Source organism: Mirounga angustirostris, unplaced genomic scaffold, assembly GCF_029215605.1.
Source record: "Mirounga angustirostris isolate CCGP_5_RB_7025 unplaced genomic scaffold, mMirAng1.0.hap1 SCAF_3, whole genome shotgun sequence".
In the NCBI taxonomy this organism is placed as follows: Eukaryota; Metazoa; Chordata; class Mammalia; order Carnivora; family Phocidae; genus Mirounga; species Mirounga angustirostris.
Genome location: NW_026991711.1, coordinates 59,483,768 through 59,496,732, shown reverse-complemented (window position 1 = coordinate 59,496,732; position 12,965 = coordinate 59,483,768). Strand labels below are relative to the sequence as shown.

The window sequence follows — 12,965 nt, the reverse complement described above, 5'->3', positions numbered from 1 at the left end:
GAGGGGTTTGTAATAATATCCATATCATGGAATCATTATGAACATAAAATGAGATGATACCTGTAAAAGGTTTAGCACAGTGCTCAGCACTTAGAAAGAGCTCAATGTTAGCTATTATTATATATCTGTGGGTATTATACAAAAATGGTGATTCTCATTCAAACTTCTACTACCTCAATAGGAAAAAGAAATCCATTTCAATGCTTTAACACTTTGCCACCTCCATAGCTACATATAATCCAGATAGTGGGTGCCAAGTCCCGAGGCCACTGGTGGAAAAGGCTCACAAGGGAAAAGGGCTTTCTTTCTTTGGAGTTTCTTTGCTAAATACAAGATTCTCCTATCAACCAGGGTGAGCTAATTCAGGCCAAGCATCCTCCAATCAAGGATGATGTTGAAAGGAAAGACGGCATTAGTGAATTCAAACTGCAATAAACAAAGGAAATGGACATCAGGCAGAGTCAGGGAAACAAGGTGCTAAGCACAAGAGGCATGTTTTTTGCATAAGAATTTACTTTTGACAAATGTGTTCTACTCTGGAATTCTATCTTTTGCCCTATAATTGAAATTCCCTTGTTCCCACTCCCAATCAAAATGGGTGTGGAAAAGTAAGCTTGAAATCCCACAAGAGACAAGTGGCAGGAGAGATAAATTCTTGACCAATTAAAACAACTCTGTCACTTGCATCACTATCCCCTGAAAAAGAAATTATAACAATCTGCCCACAGCTTCATTCTATATGGCTTCTCTGGGGTTGTGTGTTGTGTGCATTCATCATTGTTGGGCATATGCCTTCCTCCCTGCTGAAGTTCCAGCTTTCATTTTTCTTTAGAAAGCAACACTTAGTTCACTGGAGCCTACTGATTATGAGGGTACACAGACCCAAATGAATCACAGAAGCAGCCAGATTGCACAAATACAAATCCTCTGCATTGTGTCTAATGCCCGCACTAACCTTCTCATATAGCCTCTCTTCCCAGCATCCCTTTCCCTGATTACCTCACCCATACCCAAAGTACAATTAGTGCATTCAAACACTAGAGACAGCTAACAAGGCAAGGGAGAGTGCAACAAACAACCTCCTGATTCCTAGAATCTAGACACAACATTTAAGCAAAAGACATTTTAAAAGAAATAGTATCTAGCTAGTACTGTGGGGTGCCATCCAGATCTCCCCATCAACTCACTCCTCTAGCTACCAGGAGCACTGGCTATTGATGGTACAATTGAGTCCCTTTCTAAGGTATGTCTTTAAGCTAAGGAGCCACCTCTCCCAAGTTTACACTCTCTTCCCAAAGACAGACAGCGTCCAATACCTGGTCAATGTGGGGGGTTCAAAGATGAATGTCTCTGCCTAAATTCAGAGCAACTCTGAATGGCCATCTCAGGTCCAGCACTCCTGTACAGTTAATGAGGGCCTTTGTTTGGACTGTATTGCACTCCAACCTTCTGGTCAATCCCCTCACACCCAGTAAAGTCCTATGTGCAAATCCATCTCACTCTTTGAACATGACCTAAAACAGTAGCCCAGACAGGCCAATATTTCAAGGTTCAATGAAATTGATACTTCAGAAACTTCCATCAAGTCTTGAAGTACTCCTTAAGATCAATGGAAATGGTCATGGGGTAATCTTTGGTATCATACAGCCAGCCATCACCTTGCTCCACAATGAGAGGAATATTGGGCTGTGGGGAATAAGAAAGCTGGATTAGAGCCAACATGTCTTGGCTTTAGTCCCAGGACTTCTTCAGTGTGCCTTTAAGCAAGTTTTTTAGAGCAGCACTTCTCAAATGATCAGTGGTGAAGGACCTTTTTCATTTTCAGTCTATCACAAACCAACAATATTTTTGTATCAAAAAAATAGATATGCATATACACTTAATATATATTATAAACCATATTTTTATAAAGAAAAATAAAATAAATTATACTCCCCACTTAAGCGTAGGCTGCACAGAGTGACTTCCTTCAGAAGAGTACACTATGGAAGGGGGATGTGGGAAGATAACATTGCAGCAGAGAAACGTGACAAACACGACCTTATCCAGATGATCAAGGTCAACATCAACAATAATAAGTCCTATTGGCAATATGATGCCTTCATATGATGTGATGAAAGTGGCCTTTTTCCTCTCTGGTCTTTCTGCCAAAAACCCATAAGCCCAATTTAATCATGAGAAAACATCAGACAAATCCCAACTGAAAGATACCCCATAAAACTCCTGACCAGTACACTTCAGAACTGTCAAAGTCATCAAACCAACAAGCCTGAGAAAATTGTCACAACCAAGAGGAGCCTAAAGACACATGACAACTAAAGATAATGTGGTATTTGGATGAGAACCTGGAATAGAAAAAGGATGTTAGGTTAAAAAATAAGGAAATATCAATAAAATATGAACTTAGTTAATAATGTATCAATGAGTTCATTAATTGTAACAAACGTACCATACTAATGTGATATATTAATAATAGGGGAAACTTGGTGCAGAGGATATGAGAACTCTGTATTATCTTCTTGTTCTAAAAAATAAAGCTTGTTATAAAAAATAAATTAGGGGTGCCTGGGTGGCTCAGTCTGTTAAGTGTCTGTCTTCAGCTCAGGTCCTGATCTCAGGGTCCTGGGATCGAGCCCCGAGTAGAGCTTCCTGCTCAATGGGGAGTCTGCTTCTCCCTCTGCCCCTCCCCCCCACTCATGCTCTTTCTCTCTCAAATAAATAAAATCTTTTAAAAATAAATATATACAATGGAATATTACTCAGTCATCAGAAAAGATGAATACCTACCATTTACATCAATATGAATGGAACTGGAGGGTATTATGCTAAGTGAAATAAGTCAATCAGAGAAAGACAATTATCATATGGTTTCAATCATATGTGGAATATAAGAAATAGTACAGAGGACAATAGGGGAAGGGAGGAAAAACTGAATGGGAAGAAATCAGAGAGCGAGACAAACCATGAGAGACTCTTGACTCCAGGAAAAAAACTGAGGATTGCAGGTAGGGAGGAGAGTGGGGGGATGGGATAACTGGGTGATGGGCATTAAGGAGGGCACATGATGTGATGAGCACTCGGTGTTATACAAAACTAATGAATCATTAAACATTATATCAAAAATTAATGATGTAAAAAAAATTAAATATAAATGAATTTTTTAAAACTATACATAAGCCCTATTTTTTAATTAGTGTCAATCAACAAAATATCTGTCAAATTGCTCTAAAATTTTTTAAAAGATTGTATTTGTTTATTTGAGGGAGAGAGAGAGAGCAAGCATGAGTGGGGGCAGAGGGAGAGGGAGAAGCAGACTCCCCACTGAGCAGGGAGCCCAATGTGGGGCTCGATCCCAGGATCCCGAGATCATGACCTGAGCTGAAGGCAGACAGTTAACCAACTAAGCCACCCAGGCACCCCACTGTAAAAGTTTCTAAATGCTTACACATTCTGTACCTATATTGCCACCAACCAGTAATAAGTGGTTCCCAGACAGACACCAGTCTGAGGACCACACTCTGAGGAGCTGTCCATTTGATGGACTCATTTTCCTCATGAGTAAAATGAAAACATGGGACCAGAGGATCAGATCTTTCAGGTTTCCTCACAGATAGCCCCTGGAATGCTATAAGTGATCACCTTTTGCAAAATAATAGGTACTCAGAATCTGATGCCTACAACCAAGCCCCTTCTCCATGACAATGGCATAAGGTAAGCACTCTCCAGCTCTATAAACAGCTATTTTCTCCCAAAATTTATTTAACTCAAACAGCACAAATCTCTGGGCTTTTTTTTTTTTTCAATCCAGAATTAGAAAAGGAAGAAATGAAACATAAAAGTAATACTACATGTTCAGATTGTCACAAATGGTCCTCAAGCCAGGGTAGTAAGTGTTCCTTTTCTCTCTCTCCTTCTCTCTCTCTCAGAAGCCCTAGAAAACCAAGAGAAGCCTCTTGTACCAGGAGATTGTTGGAGTCATAACTCAGCAGTAATTGGCCAGGAACCAAAGGTCTGTCAGCAAACCATGAATTGTCAGAGTTGAGACAGGGTATACTATGAGAGAAGACACACCACAGACTGGGAAGTTGGTAAAATGAGTGGAAAGCTAACCTTCCAATGAGTAAGAAGGAGGGGAAAAAATGGTAGTTGAAAAACAGATGGTATCAACCTGTCCCATCAAATTGGTTTTTGAGATATCAATGGGTGGTTTCAAAACAACCCAGAGAAACAACTATACATCTGAGAGGGCCAGAGATGATTCAATTTCTTGTGGGTCTTGGAAAGCCTAAAGTTCATGCCCACAACTGAAGCCCCAAGAAACAGGAAGCAGACATAGTAAAAGCCAGCAGGGAATTTGAACCATGAACATATGCCAGTACTCAACCACGATGAGTGAGAATGAATGATATTTAAATATTGGAATTTGGGGAAGAATTTAAATACTGAAACACTTAGGTTCCATTGACTATTCATATATTATCTCCTATTAATTAGATTTTATTTATTTATTTATTTATTTATCTATCTATCTATTTATTTGAGAGTGAGAGACCATGGCGGGTGAGGGACAAAGGGACCCTGTGCTGAGCATGGAGCCCATCGTGGGGGTCAATCTCATGACCCTGAGATCATGACCTGAGCCAAAAATCAAGAGTCTGACATTTAACTGATTGAGCCACCTAGGCACCCCTAGATACTATTTCTTAATTAAACTTCTATTCTAATTCCTCTGTGCTCCATCTCCTAGCAATAGAGTTGGTCTAGATATTTGACCTATAGTTCAGAATTTCTAGAGATGGGCTATGTCGCAAAGATAATATTCCACAAGAATAATTCATTAGTCAAGAGTATGCTAATTGCTATAATAAATAAGCTCAAATCTCAAAATTCTAGTAGCTTTACACATCAAAGGTGGTTCAACACAGTCAGCAATAAGAGCTCTGCTCCAGGTGGTCATTCAGGAACCAGTTCCTCCCAATGTCGTGGCTCCTCCATCTTAAACACAAACCAGTGGAGATGGATATGGGAGTGGAGAATGGCAAAAGCCCATCTATTCCTACCTGCCTTTGCCTTGAAAGGATATAATCACCTTTGTTCACGTTCCATTGGCAAGAACTAGCCACATGACCTCACTAGATACAGGAGTGCTGGGAAATAGTTTGACTATGTGCCCAGGAAGAAGAAACAAGTTTGGTGAGCCCTGAGCCAGATGCCAGGAGTAATTATAAGAGGAACTCCCAGAAAGCCACCCAAACTTGTTGGTCTTCAATATTTTCACATATCTCAGATAATAACATCCTAGAAAACATGGGCACTGTCTGGACAATTTGCTTATCAGCACTTGAGTCAGTGCCTCATCTGTTAACACTTAGTCATAGGATTAAAAGTGTATGGAGTTTGACTGCCTTTATTTAAATCCAGATTCTGCTACTTGCATCCTATGCAACCAACCTGGGATAGGTTATAAATCCTCTTGGCACTTCAGTTGTCCCATTTATAAAATAAGGATATTGGTACTTATTTCATAAGATTGTGAAGTTTAAATAAGATAATTCTTATAACATACTCAGCATAGTGCCCAGCACATGACTTTTTAACATTTGTTAAATACTTTCTATATGCTCAGGAATACCATAAGGGCTTTGCATCAGTAAACAACACTCAACAAACACCAAATGAGGTAGGAACAGTTTTTTCCATTTTACGTATATAAAAACAGATTCAGAGGAATTAACCCATCCCAAGTCATACAACTAGTAAGTGGAAAAGCTGGATTTAGAGTTCAATCTCTACACTATCATCTCCAGCCTCTCAAATAATATTCCCAGTGGTCATTGCTATTTTAGCATCTTTATTGAAGTATAATTGACATACAATAAACTGCATATATTTAAGATGTACAGTCTAAGTTTTGGCATATTATACACCTGTGAAACTGTCACCACAATCAAGTCATGAACATATCTATCGCCCCCCAAGAATTTCTTTAAGCACTGATTGTTGAAAAGGCCACCCTTTCTCCAATGAATTGTCTTTGCATCTTTATCAAATATCAATTGGCCCTAGATATGTGGATTAATTTTTCCACTATATCCATTGACATTTGTCCATCTTGACATGAGTCCTCCAACTTTGTTCTTTTTCAAAGTTGTTTGGCTATTCTAAAGCCTTTGCACTTCTATATAAATTTTAGATCAGCCTCTTAATTTCTAAAAATAAATAAATAAAAATTAAAATAAAGCCTGTTTTGAATCTGTAGATCAATTTGGGGAAAATTAACCACTTAACAATACTGAGTCTCCCAACCCAAGAATTCAGTATATCTATTTATTTAGCTATTCCTTAATTTCTCTCAGCAAAGTTTGGTTGTTCAGAGTACACAGATATTGCTATTATTTTTTTTTAAGATTTTATTTATTTATTCATGAGAGACACACAGAGAGAGAGAGAGAGAAGCAGAGGGAGAAGCAGGCTTCCCGCTAAGAAGGGAGCCCAATGCGGGACTCGATCCCAGGACCCTAGGATCATGACCTGAGCTGAAGGCAGACACTTAACCATCTGAGCCACCCAGGCGCCCAATATTGCTATTATTTTAATAACTCCTCTCATGTCCATATTATTTCTCTACCTGACTGTATCAAAGAGATTTTATCAAAGAGACATTATCATTCATTCATTAACATTCTTTTTGTGTCCTCACTGAGCTTCCATTTTCTCATCTGTAAAGAGAGAACAGAAACACCTACCTCACAGAGTTGGACACAAAATTGCACATATAAATCAACTAACATTTGTGCCTGTTGCACAATGCAACTGGTCTGTTTATAGGGTTAATAAATTTTATTTAATAAAAAGACAAAGAGGAAAATAGAGGAGTTATAAGGACGAGTCAACAAAGTGTGGGTTCAAAGCAAAAGACATCTGAACTGATAAGATAGACACTAATGAAGGAACCAATGACCACAGCAGCAGAAACTGCTCATAAATTAACCCCACGACTCAGATAACCAAATGAGGTGCTGCTGTGGCAAAAGCATCAATTCTCATGGCTAGACAGAGAATACATAGTAAGAAACTGCTGCATGTACTTACATTAAGAGATTAGCTGGTGATGTTCTAATTTTAGGAATGAGATTTATAAAGGATTACAAAGTAAACCAGAGAAGGAGCCCAAATATGCAGCAATATACATCCTCTGTATATCTGGGCAGCCAATAACTTTCTCCATGTCCTGGTAAGAACTGAATAAAGGTGACATGGCATGCTTTAAAATATCTTAACTTCTTTTTATCTGGGCGTGTAAGAAAGGTCACAGCCACCAGGAAAGAGGGTTTCACCTACCCAGAGTAGGCACTCCATAGCAAAACACCAAGCATAATGCTGAGCACATAGAACCTACACCAAAGTTTTAATTGACTAATCTTTTTCCAAGTGTAAATACATTTATAATTAGAGTCCTAAAATGTTTTTTATTGATTGGTGGGTGTGGAGAGAATAGATTTATTAACCAAGGTAACTAGCACTTGCTACCACAACAAATAAACAAGAAATCTTAGAGGCTTAGCAGAATAAAAGTTGATAGGTGTTGGGTAGCTTCATATTATAGCTACATTATCTCTAACATGTGGCTTCCAAGGTTGTCATACCAGGGCAAGAGTGCCATAGAATGCCATAGAGGAGGTACACTGGCTCTTAACTGCATCAACTCAGAAGACCCACTCACAGTCCATTGACGAGAACTAACTGCAAAGGAGACTGGGAAATAATAGAGGAGCAAGCACATGGTGAGCATTAACTATATTCCTGCAGGTAAACCTAGTTCTTGCCCCCACTCTACTTCCTTTCCCCTCCAGAAGTGGTAGAGGATTAAGGAGATACTTCTTAAGCAAAGGGTCCGCTTTGAGGTGTGTTACATGGACAAGGGTAATAAAAAGATGGAAATCAGGTCATAGTGACAAGAGAGACTGCTCATATTTGTGGAAGGAATTTTGGAAGGGTGTTCTCGATGACAGTATTCCCGTACCCAAACATTTCACAACCAAAATGCCCTAGTGTTTCAGTGCACTAACAGGAGAGACCCCACTTGCCACTACCTGAAATGACCCACTGGGTCCTTCCTGTCCCCACAATTCTGGGCTCTGCAGAGATGGAGGCCTTGACCCTAAAAGGGTTACATTCTTGACTGAGGACACAGCAAGAGTCCCATTAATCTCTAAGTTCTGACTGTTGAGGGCATGTTGGTCTCCTAGTGTCCTGGAATCACGGGCAAAAAGAATAGTCAGCATATTGTCTTATATCTCTGTGGGGTCTGTAGTTATATCCTCTTTTTCACTCCTGATATTAGTAATTGGTGTTCAATGTTTTTTTCTTGATCAGTCTAGCTATAGGTCTGTCAATTTTCTTGATCTTTTCAAGAATCAACTTACTTCTGTGTCTGTATATTTAAAGTGCACCTCCTATAAATAACATAGTTTCTCTAATGTTTGTTTTCTTTTTTATTTCTGTTTTTATCTTAATTAGTTCCATCCTTTTACTGAATTGCAATTTAATTTGCTCTAATATTTCTAGATTTCTAAGGGAGTACCTTAGATTATCAATTTGGAATTTTCTTCTTTTCTAACATAAGCCCTTAAAGATTTAATTTGCCTCTAATTATTGTTATGATAGTTGGTTTAAAATCCACATCTGCCAATTCCAATATCTGAGTCACTTCAGGATTGATCTATATGAATTATATTTTCTTTTGAAAAATATCAAGGGGCGCCTGGATGGCCCAGTCAGTTAAGCCTCCAACTCTTGGTTTCAGCTCAGGTCGTGATCTCAGAGTCGTGAGATCAAACCCCACATCGGGCTCCATACTCAGGACACAGTCTGCTTAAGACTCCCACCCTCTTCCTTTGCCCCTCCCCCCAGCTTATGATCTCTCTCTCTCTCTCTCAAATAAATAAACAAATCTTTAAAAAAATATATCAAGAACCCCATTCTTGCTCTTCATATGTCAAGTAACTCTGGATGGTATCCTGGACATTGTGAATGTTTTCTTGGGAGGACTCTGTGTTCTATTATACTTCTCCCAAAAGAGTATGATATTTTTGTTTTGGCAAACCAAACAAAAATTTTTAAGTACTTTGTATTTTGGGTAACAGTTCATATTTCAGTTCAGTTTACTTACCTTTCACTGAGTTGCTTGTAGTGTGCCACATACATTCGTGGTTCAGGGGCTAGCCAGAAATTTGGGAAGTTGACAGAATTTGGGGCTCCCCTCTCTGGCTGTCTCCTTATAGAGATTTCCTCCTCACTTTTCAATGGCTGTGGTCGCTTTCAACTCTTTCCTCTAATTTTTTTTTTTTGGATTATTTATTTATTTATTTATTTATGAGAGAGAGCAGGTGGGAGAGGGGCAGATGGACAAGCAGACTCCCCACTGAACCAGGAGCCTGACACAGGGCTCGAACCCAGGACCCTTAGACAAACTCAAATGCTTAACTGACTGAACCACCCAGGCACCCCAAAATGATTTTTTTTAATATTTATTTTTTTGAGAGAGAGAGAGAGTGGCGGGGAAGGGCATAGGGAGAGGGAGAGGGAGAGAGAGTCCCAAGTAGACTCTGCACTAAGCATGGAGCTGGACTTGGGACTTGGGACTCAATCCCACAACCCTGAGATGACAACCCACACCAAAACCAAGAGTCAGACAAGAGGGTGCCACCCAGGCACCCCTATCTCTTACCTCTAATTCTTTTGGCCAGAAAGACTATGGACATTGCCTATGGACTATACTTCAGTTAAAAACCATAAATAAGGAATGAATTCCTTGTCTTGTCCTCTCATCCAAGTGCCAGCCACCCTCCATAATCTATTTGCATTTATTCACTTTCCAGTGCCTTCAGGTAGCTGTTCTTTGTATTTTTCACCTGCAGTCAGTCTGGTAGCAAACTTAGGATTTCAGGAGTAAAAATCAGTATGCATTTTTTAAATAACATTTAGGCGTAAGACATTTAAGTGTGCAAATTAACATCTTAAATTAATTTTTTTCATAACAAGAAGACTTAGAGGAGCAAAAGAGCACAAGACAGCTTAGAGGTGAAGAGTGAATGTCTCTAGAAATGGAGAAAATACAGAAGGGGAGGAAGAGCCACCAAAGACAACATAATGTTGAATTAGGGTTGACTAGGCCAAATCTGAACAAAGTGATAAAGATTATTGGTTAACATATTTGGAAGGCCACGTGGCTGTGCTCAATACCTTCTACTTGCCCAGAGCTACTTTCCACTCCTCCACCTGCTCTCTGCCCCAGGAACCAACCTGTGTGAGCTGCAGGCTGCATCAAGAGCTCCCTTCCCGTGTGGCTTCCATTGGAATCCAGCCAGTGGTAGTGTCTGCAGGAGATCAAGGGAGGGAAGAACGTGAGGTCAGAAGAAACTTTTTTCCCCAGGATCTCCCAAGTAGGTTTCTGTGGGTAGATTGCATCCCTCCACCAAAGGCCACAGTTCTCGTCAGGAGGCGCTCTCCAAACACTCTGGGTTCTGGTAAACACTCCCTCCCATTGTGCCTCCAGACCTAGCATTGGTAATGTCTTCCCACTGGGGTACTGCAACATCCCTTGTTGCTTTTCCTAAATCCATCACACATCTTAGTAAATAGTTCCTTTATTAAACTCTTCCCAGTGTGAGTGCACCATCTGTTTCCAGCCAGATCCCATCAGATAGAGTAGTCTCAGAAAAAAAGTGACTCTAACAGGTTCTTAGAAGCAGAAGATGGTAAGGTACCAGCCCACATGTTGTCAAGCAGTGGAAGAGAACTTGAATGCCTCCAAAAACAATAACTCATAAATTTCATTTACATGTACTGTCTAATTTAATGCTAACACTCCAGTTGAATAGATATTGATAGCATTTCTATTAAAGGTAAGAAAACTGAGATTTTAAGGCAGAGTAGAGTCCCTGGGATTCCTGACCTCCTTTGAACTACAAATCCTATCAACTTCCCACTATACCCGGACCCTTTCCATTCAGACAACACATGCCACCAATGATGAAATTCAGAGCTCTCCAACCACGGGAGCAGGACATTAAAGTCTTTGAAGCCCAGGGAAGTGAGTGACCATCCCAGCTTTGCTGTTTATTGAAACCCAAATGCTGGGGAAATAGCACATGGCATATTCAGCCATTTTGGAGATTTGAGTTTATTGGTCAGAGACCCCTCTTATATTCATTTTTTAAAAACTTTAAAAGAAACTACAATACAATATGGGGGTTGTTGCATGTACAGCTCATCTAATGATGTCTCCTTAAACACATAGGTTGCTATGGCTCCCCAAGAGTTCCCAAGCTTATGATATTTAATTAAAGTCAGCAGAATAGATTAAGATCTCAAGCTCTGGAGACAGGCAGATCTGAGTTCCTAGTACAAAACCTGCTAGTAGCTAGTAGCTTGCTAGCAAGCAGTGTAACTTTTCTTATCCTGTTTTCTCTCGTCTGTAAAATGGGGTTAATAAAAATACCTGCATCATAATGTTAAGTAAGTTAAATAAAATAATACATTTTAGTGCTTAATGCAGGACCAGGCTCACTGGAACCACTCAGTAAAATGGGGCTAATAATTATACCCAGATTCTAATTTACAGCAAAGGTTCATTTTGCCATAAGATTACCTATAAACATTAAAAGAAAAAAATCCTTTAGACACATATTAAAGACACAATTTGAAATTTACAAAGAAATAAAAAACTAATCTTTAAGTGTATCCAACACTGCTCCCACTTGCATTTCAATAAAAAAGAGAGAGATTCCAGAAGTTGCTGGCCCTCCAAATAAGCCTGTCATTTCCTAAAGTAAAAGCTATGTACCGCTGGGTATAAAATGTAACAGAAATTTGTGTGCTAAATTTATTTTATAGTTTCTTACTTATTGTTTTCCTTTTCCTGTTTTAAAGCTGTAAACTTCCCTTAAGCTGCAGCTAAAAATGTTATTGTCATTGAATTACCTAATTTCTTAGGATAGAGTCTGGATTGGACAACATCCCCCAACCCACACCCCACCAACAGGCTGTAAACCGGCATGTTGCTGTTTGGGCTATGCAGTTGGCCCTTGCATGGTTATAATCTTGCCATTTGATGTAGGTGAGTTTTTTCTGCAGATGAAATTGCTCTCATGAACAATTCTGGATCAAGATTTTTACCTCAGAAGGCATTCTATAAGTATTTGGGAATTGATTTATTTACCAGAAATGGGAATATTTTAATAGTACTTGTTCATCTTCCACAGGGAGACCAGAGGACCCCCCCTTTTTAAAGGCTTTTTGACCTTTGAAATATTTTATCCCAGAATTGCACAAAGTGTGGGGGGAGGCTCCAGTCTATCCTCTTCCTCTTGGTAAGTGCAGGAACAAGGCCATAATCACTGAGTCTGCCCTCCAAGGCCTGCCTGTATAAAGCTTCTGGGTAGCTTACTCCCCAAGTATTGGCTGTCAAGGCAGAAGTAGGGCCTTCTTGGGGACATCATCCCACAGAACTGGGTTCAAGGCCAAAGTGTTGCCTGTTGCAGAATCAGAACCTAATTAATGTCTCACACACTCACAGATAGAAATGGTCACAAAAATTAATGTTATGATCCAATATTTGGTTGGGGTTTTTTGTTGTTGTTTGTTTGCCTCCTTTATAATCAATTTCTGTTCTGAAAAACTAGGAGCAGGTTGCAGCAGTTGAGATTTGTTCCTTGAAGTATATAGCGTGTATGTGGTTTGAACCTTGCACTTCACCCATCCAAATCTGAACCCCCACCTTCCGCCTCTTGAACACTCCAGACAAACACAAGTTTCTGTTGTGTGCAGATGGTCTATCAGATGGACTGCAAGACCCCACAACTCAAGAATTTTTACACTTGTGACAATTTGTGTCAATCATAAACAGATACCATCTAAACCACAATGGTTTTAGGACTCTGAAAACTTGGATCAAATAAGTT

The 12,965-nt window shown here is 39.5% G+C and overlaps 1 long non-coding RNA gene across 1 annotated transcript in view; it reads right to left on the bottom strand.

The window, feature by feature from the left end:
• Positions 1-10,377, bottom strand: part of LOC135363749 (uncharacterized) — a 287,379-nt gene extending 277,002 nt beyond the window's left edge. The window contains exon 1 of the long non-coding RNA XR_010409805.1: positions 10,306-10,377. This is a non-coding gene — a long non-coding RNA (uncharacterized LOC135363749). The remainder of the gene's footprint in view (positions 1-10,305) is intronic.
• Between the last annotated feature and the right edge of the window lie 2,588 nt (positions 10,378-12,965).